The 20,710-nt window shown below is 40.9% G+C and overlaps 1 protein-coding gene and 1 long non-coding RNA gene across 5 annotated transcripts in view; one reads left to right on the top strand and one right to left on the bottom strand.

Moving 5' to 3' along the window:
• Window positions 1-19,082, top strand: part of CDK14 (cyclin dependent kinase 14) — a 609,402-nt gene extending 590,320 nt beyond the window's left edge. For all 4 annotated transcript variants that reach the window (XM_060020565.1, XM_060020564.1, XM_060020563.1 and 1 more), the window contains one exon: window positions 15,686-19,082. The gene's annotated coding sequence lies outside the window, so the exon portion shown is untranslated. The remainder of the gene's footprint in view (window positions 1-15,685) is intronic.
• Window positions 19,083-19,209: 127 nt separating this feature from the next.
• Window positions 19,210-20,710, bottom strand: part of LOC138414170 (uncharacterized) — a 114,686-nt gene continuing 113,185 nt past the window's right edge. The window contains exon 6 of the long non-coding RNA XR_011246601.1: window positions 19,210-19,352. This is a non-coding gene — a long non-coding RNA (uncharacterized lncRNA). The remainder of the gene's footprint in view (window positions 19,353-20,710) is intronic.

The raw sequence follows: 20,710 nt of genomic DNA, 5'->3' as shown, positions 1-20,710 counted from the left end.
GATAATGTAAAGCATTTCAAGGGAAGGGTGAAAAGTCATTCCTTGTTATTTTCTTTGATCCCAAAGGTATTCAAGAAAGATTTCCAAGGAAGGAAAACAAGTCTGGGGACAAAAATAGGAGCCTTGTGTGGGAGTCAGGCATGGTGGAAAGGAACATAGGGTGAGGAATTCAACAAGAAAAGAAAGTGAGGGAAGGGACAGCATCAAAGTGAAGCAAGCTGGGTCTCGTGTGACTAGAGACTGAGCCCCACGCTTCTAGATCTGCAGAGGGTTGCAAACTGCAGCCTAGGTGAACTCTTCCTCAGTCCCCTCCATATATCATTAGATGTAGGATGCCTGCCTCACACAGAAGACCTCAAAGCCACTTCACTCCACCTTTGAGCTCAGTTCCTGGTATTGCCTCTACTATCCGGTCTCACTGTTAGCGTTGTGTTCTTGTTTTGGCCTTTGCACAGCTCCTGGGGGCTCTTTATCATGGAAGATCACTACCCAATCCAGGGGTGGCAACACCATGGCCACCAGGCTTCACAAGCCACTGAAACAGTCACAGCAAGGTTTTCTTTCTATCCCCTCAGAACCTCTGAAGAGCATCCTATTTTCTTGGTGCTTTAAAGTAAAGGAAGAAGTCTCCCTTATTGTGTATAAGGAAGCCATGTCAACATAAGTGGAAATAGTTTAGATTTCATTATTCCAAGTCCAGTTTTTCCTAAAATTCCTCTACTTTGGCTTAATTGTAGAAGGGTTACAAATCTATAAGAGGGTTAGGATCCCGTATCTATATGTTTAGAATTTCTCTGGTCAGAATATTCCTTCAAAAATATCACCACCAGGCATCGGACGGTGTGGGTGTGTATTTTCGTGTGTGTGAGTGCACTGAGGGAAGGGTGCATGAGGGAAGAGGAAATGCGAAGCTTCAAAAAAGGAAATGGGGAATGGTCTTGTTGCATTTAATCAGTGGAAAACCGTGGTCAAAAAAATGTTTTTTTTTTTTGAAACTTAGTCTCTTTATCTTATGCTCAAAGGAATAAATTTTATAAAATTAATCTGTATAAAAGTAAAATTATGTGGATCAGAGAACTGAAGCAATTCTGTGCAGATTCCCTTGATCACCCAAACCAGCACGCAGATCCGTGGGAGGAGCAAGGTAGAGGGACGGTTAGGTGTGGTTGCTATGGCAACCATGTGCTGATTGGAATAAGACTGAGGAGTCGTGATTCATCCCTGGCTCCACATTTTCCTTTTCTCTTCTTAACTGGCCCCTAAAGATTTGCAGTCCTTGGGGTCTCGGTGCTACCAAGGCAGGTCACAGAGAGACACCGTGCAGCCAGAGGTTGCTGTCCCCTAGCAATGGCAAGGAAGGCACAAGTTATTCATGTGCCTGAGATAAGCAGGGTACAAGTGTAAATAAGGTTTAACCAGAGAGATGAAAGTGAGCAAGAATCATCAGAATGCCAAGCTTCCAGGCCAAGTCCTGGAATGCCACAACTCTGAAATGACAGAACCAAAGTGAGGCCATAGAAGCCAGATCAGCCTGTGAAGTGCAGATATAAAAGACCATGAGTTCGTTTTCTGATGTTAAGAAGAAACACTGGTATTGACAAGAGAGACAAAGGTTTGTCCAGAGGGTTGGAGTGGGATGTACTTTTCCAACACATGTTTCTGAGCTTCAGCTTTCTCATCCATAAGATGAAATGCTGCCTTGAAGGTTGCTGCGGGGACCAGAGGCATAATAAATCCTCCTCAGCTGCTCAAATGAGTTGTCTGTGACCCTTTCTGAGGGGGAAAATATGAGTGGCCATATTAAGAACAATTGCAAAATCTTGGCTGATATTGTTTTTACCTCAATAGGGAAGGTAAGAGTTCGGCATCATTGGCAAAGCTGTGAGAAGAGACTCTGAAGGTCACCTCTTTAGATCCCTACTTAGGGATCTAAAGAATGCCCATTTGTGCTTCTCCTGTTGGCTGTTGCCCTCATCAAATAGAGTGGGCTAGGTTCTACCTCTCTTGATGAAACATGATGCATGGACTAGGTGACATTTTTATTTTGTTTTTGTTTGGTTGGTTGTATTCTTGTCATCTAGGGAGGGTGTAGGAAATCACATAAGCCTCTAACCACTCTTAACAGGAGTGTCCATAGTCTGTGTCCCTTGTTCAAAAGGAATTACCTTCAAGGACTTAACTTTCAGGGAAGGTTATTTCCTCTGCAGTATGCTCTAGAATTGTGGCTAGATGATGGAAATGCTGCTTGATGCTTCAGCATTCTGACTCTCCAATCCTGAGGTTCTTGACCTGCGGTCCATGGGTCTATGAATGGAATTCAGAAGATCTGTGAGCCAACTGAAATTGTATGAAAAAAGCTGCCTGTAGTTATATGTGTAGATGGAGTTTTCTGGAGAGGATTCCTTGGTGTTCATCTGGTTCTCAGATTTGGCAGTGACTCGGTTTAAGAATGATCATAATCTGAGTGCTCTGTGTCTGTTCTCTTGTTGGCAGTTGTATTTATCAGTGTTTTGTCCACTGAGGAGTTGGTAAGAGTAGAAAAATAGGGAGGACATTAAAGAAATTTTTTTCGTAAGAAAAATCATAATCTCAGATTCTGACTTAAAACTGATCTCTCCATTACATAGCAATGCAACAGTTCCTATGCAGTACCATTAAAAACATTAAATAATGTACGCAAAATGTGTACATTTTACTGTAAGTAAAATTTACCTGAACACCATAAATACATATTGCACTCAAATTAACAATATGTATATTTAGGGGTGAAGTATACTGATATCAGCAACTTACTTTGAAAAGCATCAAAATAATAGGATTGATTAATGGATGAATAGAAGCATAGGCAGATGAATAGCTATGTTACAAAGCAAACACATCAAAATGTTAATTGTAGAATCTTTGTAGCGGGTATATGGATGTTCGCTGTACAATTCTTTTGTTTTACTGTATATTTGAAAAGTTTAATAAAATGTTGGAAAAATATATAATCATAATATTTAGAGTGCATACAACTGTATATGATACAGAAGACAGAATAAGGATCGAAAGAAATGAATGGAAGTTGATTTTATAACTTTGATATTTATTGATTCAATTTAGAGGTAATTCTTTAGTACACAGAAGTAAATCTACAAATGTTCAAATTTCAAGTGCAGAGAATTTATGGTCAAGAGGAATTACTGTGATGTATCTGTGTGCTTAGCAAGACAGCCCTCTGAACAGTGACCATGATTGCATATTTTCCCCAGATTTGGTAGGGTTTGCATAGTTTTATTTGGAGCTTGTTCTAACACAAAGCTCTTCTTGCCTTCAGTTATTTTCTAGTCTATTTCTTTGCTTGATTGCACACCATGAATCTTAGTAATTTTCCTCTACCTGTCTGCTTCAGATACATCTTATCTGAATCACCCATCTCTAGTAATGTAGACAGGCTTAACACACTACACCCCAGCGAGTGAAAGAAAGAGGTGCAGTGTTCTTCTTTACATTTTACCAGGCATATTATCAGTCTCTAAAAATCAACCTGTTAGAATTTTTCTTAATAAGAGAGTACTAAACGAGATGAGATTTAACTTTACCATGTTAATCCAGGCATGAGTAGTTTTACATCCTGCTTGGACCAACGTGCTTAATAATTGATCATGAGAACCATATAAACTCTGGCACTAAAACTTGGGAGGTTACTAATTAAAAAACAAAAGTTTTTTTCCATTTTAGCATCGCAGGCCCGGCTCATCGTAGGTGACAGCTCATTCGAGCCACTGAATCCAAGAGTTGCAAAAGGAGCAAAACCAAGCAGCTTATTGGAGCTGATGAGCTGTTTTGTTTTGTTTTCACACTTGTATACTTCATGCAGTATACATTATAGTTAATTATTATGTTTCAAGCAAAACTGGTGATTTTTCCCCCCCATGACAATGAAGCAACTAAGTCACTAGATCTGTTTTGGGGTTTTCTTCTTTCTTTCTTTCTAATGACCCCCGTGTTCAAAGTCAGATCTTTTGAAAAGGACTTAACAGAGCATCATGAGACGTGATAGGTGCTTAGGGTGCAATTTTAATGCCAACAGACTGGAAAACAAACAGCATAAACCCAGACAAGACATAACTTTGTTCTTTAGCATCTGTGTGAAGAGGAAATCAGATCTTTCTGGGATGTGCTTCCACTCACAGGTGTGGAAGAGAAGATGTCAGTTCCCAACTCACCACATTGTGGGTGGGATTCTGATTTGGGGCAAGGCGACAGAGTATTGCATTGTCTCTCACAGTAAGAGCTCGATTCACTTAACTCCATGCTTTTGTTTCAGTCGTCCACAAACGGACGTTAAAAAAGCGTGAAGCATCCCTTAATCCCATGAGCCTGGTGTGTGCTGGCTCCTGTCACTGCATTCTCCAGCTCTGTTGCCAGTGGAAGTGAGAGATGGACCCCAGGCTTGCAACCACTGTTCTTTGCTCTGCCACCAAACCACTGAGCTGTTGGCACTTTAATCGTTTTATACCAGGAGGAAACCAATTGTGTTGATGTGAATGTCTTATTCATCGGACATTACAGGCTTCACATTTTTAAGGAGCTGAAACTCCAAGTCCCCAGCATGCACCCGCAGTGAATCAAGACAAGAGTGCCGTGATGACGTTTTCGAATTTATTGCAGTTGCTCTTTAAAAGATTTGACAGTATTTTAGAATTCTAAACGCCACAATTTGAAAGCCTGTCTGAGGTTGTGTGCTAATCAAAAACAGTAAATCATGTTTGACTTATAAAGGTCAGCAGAGTAGTAGACCTCAGAGTTAGTGCATATTCTTTTCCTTTTCCTTTTAAATGTGTAGACAAATATAGAGACTCAAGTGAACAGGCAATTTATCAAGGACCTAAGGCATCTTTCTGGTGCATGAAAATGTCCAAATTCTCCCCACGGGCTACGTTTTGAAAATTGCAGTCCTGGGGAAGAAGCTTAGTTTCTGTGTCATCCTGAGTCCAGGACACTCTAGATATTTCTCACGGGCAGAATAAGACCTTTCCACATTAAGTGCTGCAAAATCTGGTGCTTTGTGAGCAGTCACAAGACATTCGAAGAACCTGCTGCATTATCTCATTTGATGTCATCCTGAAAAAAACAACTGTTTACCCACAGATTTCACAGAGGCAGCTGTGACTTCATCTGTGTGGAAAGCACACAACTGCCCTTGGTTGGGGATTGCCCTGGCGACTCCCCTGCTTAAAAGCCTCGAAGACCTCCTCACTACATACAGAATAAAGCCCCAAACCCTAAGCAGGGCACGTAAGGCCCTCCACTCCACCAGCCTCCCCTACCCTGTCAGCTTCCCCTGCACTTTGTTTCCTGACCTCCAAATATGTGCCTGCCCCACTGGCCACTCACTGCTTCTCAGAGCCCTAGGCTATTCGAGAATGCCCTCCTTCCTCCTTTCTACACATTGAACTTTTATTTATCTTTCAAAGCCCAGTTCTTCCTCACTGCATTGGTACCTCTAGAATAACACTTCCATTCTCCATTTTGACTTAGAGGTTGCTGTTGTCCTGTGGTCCCCTTCCAAACTCTTGAGGCTCCTGAGGACGGCAGTGGTGCGCTGGTAAATATTTAGCAGCCATCTCTCCAGAAAGAGCAGGAAAGCCCTGATTGGTCAATTGTCTGTATCCCATGGTGTAAATATACCTCCTTCCATTGCCAATTTCAAGGGTGGCTGTGTTTAATAACAGCTTGCAAAATTCCTGAAAATTTTAGCATCGGGCTCTCACAAGCCAGTTCAAGCTAGCTTCAGACCACCACTGGGAGGGACCTTGCTTTAACAGTCTTTGGAATAGTCTCCTCTTCCCTGCTAAATGCTGTGCTTTCCTTAAAAAAGAGATGTTCAGTGTTTTCCTGGATTGAAATAGGCAAGCCAGCTGATAGTTTGGCTCTGCCACAGCTCATTGAGTGGGGTGTCATTTGCACAGAGATTCGGGGGATATTTGCACCTCTTGTCATTTGAGAGTGGTGGCCTTAGCCGTCTCCCTCATGCCACGGTGCGCAGGCACGTGTGAATTTAAACAGATGGATTTATTGGAAGTGCAACTGAGAACTGCAGTGAGGAGCAAGTTGATGGTCTTGAATCCAGCAGCCTCATTAGAATAGAATGTGATCCACCATGGCGTCAATAAAACACTTACAGAGGAAAGCCTAAGGCACAGATTTGGGAAGATCAGTGACAAATTCTTTGAGGGAGGAGAGAATGCTATAGGCTCAGATCTCAACATCGTTTCAACAAATCTTTTGTCATTTTATTTATTTTAAATATTTATCTATTTATTTATTTTTGGCTGCATTGGGTCTTTGTTGCTGCGCATGGGCTTTCTCTAGTTGGGGCAAGCGGGGGCTACTCTTCGTTGTGGTGCACGGGCTTCTCATTGCGGTGGCTTCTCTTGTGGACCACGGGCTCTAGGCGCATGGGCTTCAGTAGTTGTGGCACACGGGCTCAGTAGTTGTGGCTCGCGGGCTCTAGAGCGCAGGCTCAGTAGCTGTTTGTTGCACATGGGCTTAGTTGCTCCACGGCATATGGGATCTTCCCAGCCCAGGGCTCGAACCCGTGTCCCCTGCACTGGAAGGCAGATTCTTAACCACTGCGCCACCAAGGAAGCCTTCTTTTGCCGTTCCTGATGTGAGCCTTTGTCTTACTTTTGTGACTCACAATTTGAGATTGGAACGTCAGCATATTTTAGTTCATGTAGTAAAGTGCCAAGCTGGCTAGCTCTGTTTTTATAATCAACTTGGAAAGAACAGCATATCGACCCTGTTGTTCCTGTAAGGGTGACCAACTCCTTTTGGTTTACCCAAGTTTTAAAATTGAAAGTCCCACACCCTGGAAACCCCCTCAGTCAAACTGGGACAGTTGGCCAACCCAGTTGCTGTAAAGGTGTGGTTCCTGTAGTGAATGCTATGGGTACTTACACTTGGAATATACCTCGCACAGCTGCTATGCCAGGAGACGTTGAACCAGTGACTGAAAGGATCATAACTTCTTTAAAAGCCCGGTTTATAAAATCTGTTCTCCTCTTAAGGTTATGGTCCTGTCTTTCAGGCACATTATTTATTTATTTTATTTTGTTTTTTTGGCCACACCTCTCAGCATGCGGGATCTTAGTTCCCCAACCAGGGATCGAACCCACGCCCTCTGCAGTGGAAGAGCGGATTCTTAACCACTGGACCTCCAGGGAAGTCCCCCAGGCACATTCTTTAAATGAGAGGCTAGGGCTTCCCTGGTGGCCCCTGGTGGCGCAGTGGTTGAGAGTCCGCCTGCCGATGCAGGGGACATGGGTTCGTGCCCCGGTCCGGGAAGATCCCACCTGCCGCGGAGCCATGGCTGCTGAGCCTGCGCGTCTGGAGCCTGTGCTCCACAACGGAGAGGCCACAGTGGTGAGAGGCCCGTGTACCGCAAGAAAAAAAAAAAAATGAGAGGGTAAATGAAATGTACTTGGGATAGGAGAAAATGCTACATGTGCACAAAAGGTTGCTATTTATTTCTCATAATGATACGTGTTCCATAACTATCCCATATTTTCGTACTTATCTTGGGTATAAGAGAAATATAGCAACTTGCTATGATGGGATAACCAGTATCAAAATACTTTAAAATAGCCTATTAGGATTTTGTGGGGAGTACATTTCAGATAACTTTACACGCAGATAGAGTCTTAACTTCCATGAATCAGCCCTCAGTGATTTGTTGTTCATTGGCACTGTTCATATTGTGAAGCTGCTACACGGGAAAGAGTTGGTGGGGAGCTTAGCTGGGTGTCCAATGTCTTGAATCCCTCAGCATGACCTTGTTGGACCTTCCTCGCTGTCAGCAGACATTTCCTGGTAGAAACGATGTGCTATGGTAGTGTCCACAATGTGTCACTTTGTGACAGTGTTAAATTGTGCCCCATAAGAATCAGTGTTTCTGCTATAATATGACATATGTGTTCCTACATGTGTTTGGCAAACTACCACAGTAAAAATTGTAGTTTATGGGAAGAAATAGAGTAAGGGGCAGACCACTCAAATTGTATTCAACATAGTATTTTAGTATGTTTGAGCTGCTCTAACAGAATACCGTAGATGGGGTGACTTATAAATAGAAATTTATTTCTCACAGTTCTTGAGGCTTGGAAGTCCAAGACCAAGGCACCAGGAGATCTAGTGCCTAGTGAGGACCCTCTTCCTCTTCTTGCTGTGTCCTCAACATGAAAGAAGGAGCAAGAGACCTCTCTGGGGTCTCTTATATAAGGGCACTAATCCCATTCACATGGGCTCCACCCTTATGAACTAATCTTCTCCCAAAGGTTCCACCTCAGAATACCATCACATTAGGTTTAGTTTTCAACATATGAATTTGAGGGGGGACATAAACATTCAGTCTGTAGCACATGGCACCCACAAGAGCAGTAAAAACACTACTAAAAATACTAGCACAGTTTACAGGTGAAATAAGTTTGGTGGAAGGGTTGAGGCTACCGAATTTTGGCTGAAACAGCAAAATGTGCAGAGCTCTAGGAGAACCTTACAATAAACAATTCCAAGACAGAGCATCATGTGGCCGAACTAAGCCAAGATGAAATATGTGAGGTAAGCGGGCAGCATGTACAGTACTGCAGACCCCTTCAGCTTGCACACGACTGTGCTTATGTCTCATGCACATGGCTGCTGTGACTTAGTGGCTCAAAACTAACATTAGCACGAATTCTCTCATGTGAACCAACACGACTTCTGGTTTATGCTGACGCTGTTCTCTGTTTACCAATCATATGTGATCTAGTTTTCACTACAGAAAGTCATCTTAGCTTTGCAAATTTCTGTCTCATGGTTCATGAGACAGATTAAAGTTGTAGATGATCATATGTATTGAATTCAAAACCCTTAGCATGAAATTTTCTTGCGCTTCAACACTTTGGACAGTAATAGTAGACAACTTTTAATTTGAAAGAAAAAAATCCACCCAAAATGAAGTCACATCTGCTCTCAGATCTTTTAATTAAAGTCAGACATGAACCCTCGTGTTTCTCTGACTGCTAAATACTTAGAAGTGGTTTTATGAGATTTGTGTGTGTTTTAAGTTGTAAAAAATGCACACACTGCTGAGTTACATGACTTTGGTTTATTTAAATATAGTTTAGTAGGACTGTAATATATAAGGAAGGTGAAAGGGCAGAATTCTATTTAATTAACTTATACCCACTTGGGAACCAGTCAATTATAAAGGTATGCTGAGCAAATAAAGCTTCACATAAGAAATCCTTGAAAAAAAATAAGCCACTTTGGTGAAGGCTTTCCTATTCTTAACTTTGTCATTAAAATTATTTCTATGAGCTATTTCAAACCTTAGATTATATGTGTGTATATGATATGTGTGATTTTTATATATTATGTATGATTATATATGTGATTATATGTGCGATTGAATATATATATACATATGATATTTTAAAAGATTAAAATATGTCTTGGTGGCTCTTAGAAGACCTAGATCAGTACTTTCCCTGCACACTTTTGGCCTTTATTGAGATAGGACATACTCCCAGGCTTGCCATCCTTTAATCTACATGTGGATTAAAATACGACCAGTGTTTTATATTTACATAAATCTGATTTAATAAACAGTCATACCATTAAAATAGAGGATTCTTTTCAATCACAGCTAATTATACATCATATAATGCCTGGTCTTTAACGAGGATTTCAATAAATGTTTGTTGATAACGATGATTATTAAAATGATATGTTAAGTTGGTCTCCTTGTATAAGAAATGCTTTGTTTTGAAATGTTAGACTTAAAGCTTTGCCTAAAAATTTTTAATTATGATCACCACTTTGGCAAGAAGCTTAAAATGTGCAGAGTTGCTGCAATTAGTGCATTGTGCACCCATATGGATGTTACCAAACAGCTTTCAATTTAAAGGATTTGGGCTATTTGAGTGATGGACCTTCTGTTAAGCTTAAAACAAAGCCCGACTATTTCTGCATTCATTTTAATTAATATTCTCTTGCTGGTCTCAAAGTATTCTCTTCTGGGGGGGGAGAAGCATGATTATCATAAATCAGAAATAAGTAACAAGTAGGTTTAACTAATTTTCTACTTCGTTCTGTTTCATCCCATTTCTCCCCACCCCCCGAGGAGCTTCAATGCAATGTCAGAACAACTGGAAAACACTGATTTCAGATGTTCTCAAAGAAAACCTATATTTCTAGCCAAATCATAACATAATTAAACTCACAGAAAAATGAAGAAATAAAGCCGTCCCCAGATTTTTGAAAATCATTATGAAGTTTAAAACGTATCATTTTCAGTCCAACATTCATGTCAAATCTACAGTATAAAATTTGATTATATATACAAATGAGTACATGTGTCATATATGTATATATTTGTATATATACATGATATTTTTACTTCAGAGAGGTTTGTAGTTGCCTAGGTGCTTGGGGTTTAGCAGTCTTTTATATGTGGACTTAATTTTCTACAGTAGCAAATTCTGCCTGAAGATTGATTAGTATTTTAAGCAAACTCAAACTCACACAGTCTGGTAGTTCTTTTTTCCTGGATACTTTTAAGTGAAGTCTTATTAATATGATACTTGGGGAAAAGAAGCTTTCTGGACTTTTTCTTTCACCAACTCAGAATAAATTCTGTAAACGGTTATGTGTGTTAGTTAAGGCCCTGATTTTTTAACTATTTTCAAACATCTCCCCTGCAACCACTCTTTATACACCTTCAGAAAGACAGTCACTCCAGTGGCCACTGGAATCCTGACTACCTGAACGCCCAATTTAGGACAACTGTGAATGCTGATTTCAAAAGTAGACAGCTAAAATGAGCCCCTAGAATCTTCACCGAATTCTTAAGAATAAGATAAACATGAAGATTACAAAGCAGAATTGTAATTTACCAGAACACGTGGGTAAAATAATTCATCCAATATGGGAGTGGAAAGGCATAAAATCATTAAGTCCACTCTAAAACACACCATAGCAGCAGGTCCTATTTTTTTTTCCTTTTCCAGCATTAAGGAAATTCATTCCCCCTAGCCACTAGATTTGGCACAGAGATACTCTAGTTTTTCCATATTGTCTGGATTTTTCATTTTTATTTCCTTTTTTTCTTAAAGCATGTGATTAATTATACACCTGTCTTTAAATTCCTCCTTATATACCGGTCTTTTGGGTTCCACATTTGAAAAGAAGGAAATGTGGAGTTAATTTTATTCTAGGTTAGAAACAGATAAAAGCTAAAGGTGGTCAAATAATATACATTGTTTTTCTTGAAGAGAGGTTAACTATTTTATAATTCTATACTGTCTTTGCTACTGGGCGGTAGCTTTATTTACATCAAATTGCTTCCCTTTCTGTTAGGTTTACACAGAAGTCCCTCAAACAGAAATGAGCGGATTACCCAACACTACCCTATGTGTAGCTTCACATACATCCTGGTGAATATCCTGTTCACAATCTAGGCCATGAAAGAAAACCTACAGTTGCTTTAATTTGGAAGCAAAATAATCACTTCTCTCCAGTGAGGCTTAGAGAGAGAAAAAAAAAGGGGGGGGCCAGAGTCTTCCTGTAGAAAAAAGAATACTTTGTGGAGGGGCAGTGCTGCAGCAGGGTTAAAAAAGTAAAAAGTAAACACAAAACCTGAGAGTGGGTAAGTAGGCCAGCAAAAGAGAGACCATCTGATTACATGGAAGCACCCTGAGCTGGGGTACTGGGCTGTGTTGTCCCACTGGCGTGTAAACTGCGTGTGTTTGTGTATGTGTAAGGGTGTGTGTGTGTATGTGTACACATAGAGATTTAACAGGGAGCACAGAGGGAATTAGAAAGAGCCTGGCCCATTTTTAATTTGGGTCTGTTTGCTTGCATTTAGCACTTAAGGGCTTCTACATTCAGTTTGCTCAAAAGAGTGATGAAGCACTCCTTGCTTATGCCTCAAATCAGAAATGCATGAAGTGCAGCTGCAGAGATAATACATTTTCCCCAAAGGCTTTGGCTGAGCAAATTAGGTGTCAATGGGGTGCCTGCGCAGGCAGTACTCTCTCTAATTAGTCTCTTGAGCCTAGTTGGTGGCGGGTATGAGATGATCTAATCAATTGGTCTGTGTCTGATGGTTCGTGTAAAAATCCTACCAGGCAGACTCTCTCCCACAGGTCACCCACCTGCACAGCGGGGCTGCTCATTTTCATTTTTCATCTCCTCCATCACATGATGCTGACAGTTGGTTTTAAGAAAATTGAATCCAAAAAATATCTAGTTCATAGGGCACATGGGTCAGAACAAAGTTGCATTATGGGTACTAGCAATCCAATTAATTAATATTTATAGCTGAGAAGCTCTATGTAGATATTTCTGAATAAGGATTTTATCAATAAAAATCCAATTTCTTCTTTAAAACATTCATTTCTAGAGAAAGAACATTGTAAAAACAGAAAGCAAGATATAAATGGCATGAGTTGACGTGCACACAGTTTATAATTTATATTCAGTTTCATTTGTATTGTGTGTGTGGTGCATTTTAATAATCAATTAAATGTAAGGAAGGATTTTGCTATTATACTTGTGCTTCCCTATGAATGTTGTGTGCCCTCTCCTTCCACCTATATCCCCACCTGTCAAATGCATGATTACATTTAGATTTTAAAGAATTTTTCTAGCAGTAAACTCACCTACCTCATATGCAGTCCTTGAAAACTGAAACAGATGCTGATGCCACCCAAGGAGGAAGAAAGGACATCCCATGCTGCCGGTGAACAATATTAGGCAGGGTAGTGGGCACAGTTTGGGCTCAGCTGCTCACAGAGATGGGAAAGGGTCTAGCTCTCACTGGCATCATGATTCTCCTAGAGATTACACCCAAAGAATCAGCGCAAAGGCAAGGACAAACACCAGGAATGACTAAAAGAAAGTCTTAAATCAACCCAATAGGAGAGTAACATGCCATGGATGATGGTGCGCACATATGGTTACGTAAAATCAGATATATTGAAAATCAAATCAGTTTTTTCAAATAGAATGTCATGGAGTTAAAACAAAAATGTTTGACCTACAGGAAGGTGTTAATCTTACCCACCTTTCTCAGCCTGTAGTGTATCTGTGGATGGCCACCTCTGTTCCCAGCACTGTGCTCTTTCAGCAAGAGCATAGGCACAGCATTTGCCCTTGGTCACCATGCCAGGAGGGAATAACATCTGAGAACATACTCCACTCCCAAGTTCTCAGATTCTACCTTTCCCCTTCCTGTTCATTCCACAACTGTCTACTGACTACCTGAGCTAGGTCTGGGCTATGCTCTAGAGACACAATGGCGAACAAAACCAAGATTAATCAAGAATATAATCACCTGCCACCCTACATGCTCCCTCACAGCAAACGCCCTCAGACCACAGGGACTACATGAAGTCTGTAGTTCAGAAAGGTCAGGCTTGGGTGCCAGGTCTGCATCCTACTGATTAAAGTGGTGGAGTGGAGGAGAGCCAGGCAATGACTAGTTCATGCGGGCGTGGCTGTAGGAACTCTGTGTCTAGGCAAGCAGATGTCAGGACAAACCCTGACTCCTGTTTGGCCAGGGTGGGCAGGCTTCCTGGAAAAGCTGGCATCTCTTAGAAGAAAACAATAGGGGAAAATCTTCATAACTTTGTGACACAAAACCCACAAGAAACAAAAGAAAAATATGGATAAATTGGACGTCATCAAAATTAAAATTGTGCATCAAAGGACACTATCAATACAGTGAAAAGGCAGCCCACAGAATGGGAGTAAATATTTGCAAATCAAGGGATTAATATCCAAAATATATTTTTAAAAGAAACTCCTACAACTCAACAGACAATCCAATTTAAAACTGGGCAAAGGACTTGGATAGATATTTCTTCAAGTAAAATATACAAATGGCCAACAAGCTCAAACATCACTAATTATTAGGGGAATGTGAATCAAAATCACAGTGCCATACCAGTTCATACCCACTAGGCTATCTATGATCAAGAAAAAACAAAAACAAAAAACCAGAAAATAACAAACGTTTGCAAAGGTGTAGAGAAATTAGAACATTTGTATATTGCTGGGGGGATTATAAAATGGTGCAGCCACTGTGGAAAATGGATTGCTAGTTCCTCAGAAAATTAAACAATCACCATATGACCCAGCAATTCCACTACCAAGTGTTACCCAAAAGAATTGAAAACAGGTACTCAGACAAATATTTGTACATTAATGTTCATAGCAGCACTATTCACAATAGCCAAAAGGTGAAAATAACCCAAATATACATCAACTCATGAATGGATATTTCATACACAGAGACAAGAAAGCAGATTCACTGTTGCCAAGGAGCCTGGAGCAAGAGAAGAATGAGAATGAAGGATATAAGATATGTAAATAAAGGATATAAGTCTCCTTTGGGGATGATAGAAATGTTTTGGAATTAGACAGAAGTGATGGTTGCACAACACTGTGAATGCACTAAATGCCAGTTAATTATATGCTTTAAAATGGTTAATTTTGTGTTATATGAATTTAGCCTCAATTTTTTAAAAAAGGGTGGAAGGTTAACCTTCCAAAAATCATCATAGTAAGTGGGGGAAATGAGTTAGAGGGTGGAGAGGATGCTGTTTTAATGGTTCTTAACTGTAAGATTGGAACTTGTTGCTCCCTTGGTCAAGGTAGTGCCATTCAGGGGTGATGTGCTTGGTACCCTAGCCTTCAAGGGCAGCAGTAGGGCAACTGCACTGCAAAGTCTTGACAAAAGACCACTGTTCCCTGTCTGCCAGAGAACATGCCTGTGTGGCAGTGTGGAAGGGGACAAGCAGGCCTGACCAGGCCTCAGTGACCTCAAGCTTCTAAACTGAGATAATGAGTTGGTTCTGGGATTCAGTGGAGCTGATGGATCGAATCTCTGGGCTGTGCGACTTGACCCTGACAGTGTTTCTTTTCACCCTTCCTGGCAAGACATTATTTTCCCATCCTAGAAACTCAATGAAAATGCTTAAGGGCCAAAAAAGAAACGGAGAGAGAAGCAGAGTGAACATTCCTTCTTTCTTCTTGAACCGTTCACATGGAAGTAGTTACCGAATTTAAGCAGGCATCATCGGAAATGCACAGTTGTATGCAGGATGTTGGGAAGAGGTTGGCAATTCAGGTCACGCGGGCCAATTTTCATTCTGCTGAAACTAGGTCTGATAATCGGCACTGTGGAATGATATACAGCTGGATTTTTTTAAAAACATGTATGTGATCCATTTTTCTATTTCATGTTCATAAAAATGAACACGATACATCCTTTTAATGGTCTGTATGATGCTACAGGCATTTAATTAAGACCAGTATTAGTGCTAATGATTTGGGGAAGGAAATTTGCTGAATTTCTTTTTCTCTAAATAATCCAAGAGGAGGTTAGACCATTTAAATTCATGGAGTTAAATTATTTTAACAGTAGAAAATGCAATCAGAGCATTTGTTTATCGTATTATAAGGACTGTTTTGGTTAAGGAGACTGCTCTGCTTCCAACATGTGTGCTCGAGGCCACTGTGGAAAGAATGGATAGGCTCACTTTGGCCTGACCAATTCTGATGTCTCATGTAATTTAGGAAAAATGAATGATGTAAGGTTTTTCTGGTTGTTTTGTTTTTAACATATAACAATTTTCTCTTTTCCTCCTTCCAGGATTAAGTTGTCATCATTCTGGGAAGGAAAAAAAACCATTAATGAAGTGGCCAATAATACGAAGGGAATCACGGATCAGTCTCCTTTCACTCCCTGTGGTGGATTTCACTTACAAGAAAATTGAAGCTGGCAAGACCTGTTTTCTCTGCAATTTATTTAAAACCTTGCACGCATTTGGATACCTTGTGATTTCCAAGAACTATGTGAAGATTAAGTTTTGCTTACTGATACATGGCATGTATTCTTCTCAGTCTTTTGTGTTTGCTTTTTTTGATTTCCCTCTGCACCACGGCGTCTCTGTAGAGGTTTTTATGCTTTCACCAGCCATGTCTTAAATACATTAAGACAACACACTCAGTGTTCACACTTCTTCAGTAATGTCTGTACTTGAAAGCCACATAGTGGCATAAAACAATGTGTGTTTTCTTTGAGAGCAATGCACATTTTGCAACCACCAGGAAGGAAAACTATAGCTAAAAAAACACCCATGTTCTCTGACTGACTTGACACCTTGGTCCCTGGCCATGGGACCCCACTTGTCTCTTTAAGGACACTGGCAAATGTGTGTTTTTGTTCTGTTTTTTTTTCTTGGAAATAACTGCACACTTATATAGGATATCAGAATCTGCTTAGCATTTTCAAGCCACATAGCATGACTGTTCTCCGAGCAGGTTGGAAGTGAAGAAACAAATATGAAGCATTAAGAACAAAGACAGGGATAAATCACTTCCTTTTGAACCTCTAGAAATTGAGGTAGCTTTTTAAATGCTTTCTGGGTCTTGTCAACATCTTATTTTTTTCCATCCACTTTGTTACGCTTTGTGAGTATTTTCTAAATGGTGAAAAGAGTGAGGAACAGAATGTTTGTTTAAAGCACGGGTGCAAAAGAATTGTATCTGCTAGATGAGCCCTGAATGCTGTCTTTACTAGTCAACATTTAAAAAGCAAATTACAAAGCTATCCGGAGTTTGAAATTTGCTCATTTACACCAAAACACCTTTGAACTACATTTTTCTAAACATTCCAGGCTAATTGGAAGGCATCATTGGGTACCCTAACTTTAAGCAGTCTCCAGGAATAACTGTTCGGACGCAGGTTTTAGAAACAAGGCAGGAGTCTTGCTTTAAAGATGGAAAAGGGAAAAAGGAAAGGCCCGGCTTCCCTTGTTTAGGAGAGAGAGACCTTGGAGGATGAAGGCGAGTATGTGACGTGGAGGGGAAGGTGGATTAGGCATGCGCGTGCTTTGATCCAGAGGGAGAGCTGCCTGGCGCAGGTCTGTTCCCGGTGGGGCAGGCCTCACTGCAGACCCCAAATAACACTGGGGCAGCTAGGAAACTTCATCTCGAGCATGAAACCTAGCTCCTGAGGACACCAGTTCTTATGGAAATACCTTCGTGTACATTGTTTTACATTTCCTAGTAGAGAGGAGGAGAGGCTGAGAACTTGAAACGTGTCGCACTTTCTAGGATCAAGAGTAGGAATTATGAGCCAGTTTGACAAAAACTTTCCCTGAGAGTCAGGTGAAGGAAAGGCTTTTCTATAGTCACCCAGTATACCTAGGAAATTGGACCCAGAATTTCTAAACATTAAAACAGTACTTCCCCTGGAGTGGGGTGTGAGTATAGATGTCAGGTCACAATCCATCTTGTCCCAAGTAGTATTCATTGTAAGCTTCTAAGTGCTAAGCGAGGAATTATTTACTGATTGATTTTAAAGAGTGGAAAAGTTATCCAAGGCCAGAATGCTTACTGTTCACTACCTAGAAATACTTCCCATTCTCCTTTCATACATTCCAACTCTTTGGCAGTCTTTAGAGGTATTTTGATTTAACATGTATTTACATTAGGATTTCTTAAAGTAAATGTGGAGAGAAAACTTTACGTGCAATCAAAAAACGGCCTTTCCTGTGATTTATTTTGAATTATTCATTTGGGGGAGAGGCATAACTTTTGTACTTAATGAAGTTTAAACCAAGGGCTGATGATGATTCAGTCTTGCTATGTAATAAGCTTTCTAACTTGAAATTTTGAAAATATTTAATGTTTAAAGACTTCAATTAGAAATGTTAGAGTTATTCAGAGATATATGCCCCCGTCATTGGCAGCTTCTCTTGGGAAATGAAACGTAATACTTCTCAGTGGGGGGGTAAATCTGTTTTATTACAGAGACATATGTCTCAGAAGGGTCTCATTTAGGAGGTTTTAGGTTCCCCATGCTTGCCATTGGTGCAGAACATCAAAGTTTACTTTGTCTCTCTCTTTCCTCTCCCATTTGCGAACACCTTCTTTTTTTTTCCCTCCTCTCGCTGAGGACAGCCATGAAAATCACTACAGACTGTGTTCATGAACAGATTTACTATTCTATTGAGAAAGCACTGGAATGTTTTGTGAGATTATTTTTATATGAAGGAGTAGCTTGAATTCAAACAGCTGGAATAGTTAGAACACGTTAGCATGGTAGCTGTATCCGTGTGACGTCACTGCACACATAGTATTTTGAAAGGCAACTTGGGACTTCATGTCCATTTTCTTAAAGGAAGAGTTCGGTTGACTTAAAAATAAATACAAGATACATAGGACATGAAAAAAAAATGTTTGCAGTGCTCAGATAAAAAAAACGGGGGCATAAGGCGGGAGTGGCTGTCCGTCCCCTGACACAAGGATGAGAAGCTATTTCTACCTCCCAAGGGTGACGAGAAGAGTTTCCAGAGGATCCTCCAGGCTTGTGGAGAAAGCAAGGTCTCTTGGTATCCTTTCCTCAGTGTGTACATGATAGCCAGTGTAATCAATACCCTAGGTAATGCGTCTATACAAGATAATCATCTGTGAATATTACTGGTTTTGTAATCTTTGTTATATAAGAGGATGTTTAGGCTGTACATACTGGGGTAGATTATTGCCTGCCCCTATACATAGGAATATGCTGCATAATTGCATATAACTCTTATCTCCCTTACCAGCTTGTAGGCAGAGGAAACCATATAAGTTACTGCCTTGCAATTTTCTCATACACCAAAAACCAAACCAAACAAAATTCAAATAAAATAAGCAATCTCCTATTCTCATTCCCTTCCTACAGCAGCATATTTTAGAGGCACATACAAAATCTACATTCTCTCTAGTTGGGAGTGGATTTAAAAAATTTTTCTTTTATCTTTTTTTTGTATGATACACTGAGATGTGTACTTTCTAACAGGGGGTTGGTACCTAAGAAATGAGCTAGCATTATTCAGAAAATTATTATACTTCAAAATGACACATAGTAAGGAGAATGGAATAATACATGTTGCATATTTGTTACCAATTGTAATTTGTCTGTATTATGAAAGACGTAATGGTTTGTCAGCTGTCACTGTCGTTTTCTTGTAACATGATATGGAATAAAGTATAGCAGAATCTCTGTACATTTTCTTGTTACATCTTCTTGGTGGGTACCAAATAACACCATATACTCCATCAAAGAAACACTGTCTTAAAAACTCTTAGACACAACCATTCTTAAAGAATGCAAACAAGAGGGGCTTACCTGGTGGCGCAGTGGTTGAGAGTCCGCCTGCCAATGCAGGGGACACGGGTTCGTGCCCTGGTCCGGGAAGATCCCACATGCCGCGGAGCGGCTGGGCCCGTGAGCCGTGGCCGCTGAGCCTGCGCGTCCGGAGCCTGTTGCTCTGCAACGGGAGAGGCCACAACAGTGAGAAGCGCGTATACCGCAAAAAAAAAAAAAAAAAAAAAAAGAATGCAAACAAGAGACCAAACACACAATGCTCTTGGATGTGGGAAGGAGTGAGTTAGCTGGCATGTTCCAGAAATTTGTTAAACCCTCCCTCTGCTTGATTTGCTATGCCGAATGCAGGTAAAGGACTAGAGGTTGTGCAAAACAAATCTTGTGAGCTCCAAGATCTTCACAATTCCCCCAGGTCCTTACTGACATTCACCACATGTTCTGTGCATTGGAGCCAATCTGGTTTTGTTTAATGACAATCTTACTAGTATCTTTTATTGCCTCTTCCTCTCTCTTTTTTTTTTTTTTTTTTGCACATATACTAAGATGAGGTGAGTAGGTTACCCTCCATTGAACACAAATCAAAGCCTGAGCACGCTGACATTCTGCCAGAAGCGTTAGTGTTCTCGGAGCTGAGCACATTTCCCTGAACACGGCCTAGTGGGCGCCTGCACCTGACCCAGCACTGCTGGGAGCCGCGCTGGGATGGACAGTGCCACTTGGGGAGGCCAGTTTCATTTCTATCATCACCTCTTCTTGTCGGATCTGTCAGCTTCATAACCCCAAACAAAGCCCCATCAATGGATAATAAAGTTCATACCAGATACAGTCATCAACTTCTAGATATGCTATTTGGTGATTTTAAAATGTTTCTCCTTGAAGGTAAAAATCAAAATTCATATCTCATGTTAAGAAGACCTACGACCCCCTGCACAGACCCTCACCCCAGCAGCACCCACCTCAGGTTTCCCTTCCCTTGCTCCTTTCCTATAACCTCTGTGATTTCCTAGTTTGGAAGCCCTCACAAGCTGACACTCACAGAACCGAATGTAAGTGTTCTCAGTTGATGTATATTGCATTCCACAAAAGCTCATGAGAGCCACCGCATCTCCAGCCTCCACCAGCCCCTGCTGTCTCCCCTAAAGCAGCAAGTCACCTATGCCAAAGGCACGTGCACTTCCACACAGCCCTGCCACCACCAGTGGATTCTGAGATAGGAGATGGCGTAGAGGCAGATGTCGTGGTAGCCAAGGTAGAGATAACAGGCACATTTCTTAAATGGGAGCCACAAGTGACCCTGGAAACTGATTAGAACTAGAAAGATGTCAAAAGCATAACTTGTTCCTTGGAGCTGTTTCAAGGGAGCAAAATGTATGCCATCGTCCCACTTCAGTGACAGTAGCGCAGATGCCCATTGCTGACATCATTTCCAGCAGCCTCGGCGGTGGGCTTGACCGCATCCCTGGGTTGATTTAATCCCACTAGCTCTTGAGAAAAGAGAGGAGGTGGAGGGCTGGTATCTAC

Source organism: Delphinus delphis, chromosome 9, assembly GCF_949987515.2.
Source record: "Delphinus delphis chromosome 9, mDelDel1.2, whole genome shotgun sequence".
Taxonomy (NCBI): Eukaryota; Metazoa; Chordata; class Mammalia; order Artiodactyla; family Delphinidae; genus Delphinus; species Delphinus delphis.
The sequence above is the reverse complement of the archived record's forward strand: the minus strand, read 5'-3'. Positions and strand labels throughout refer to the sequence as shown.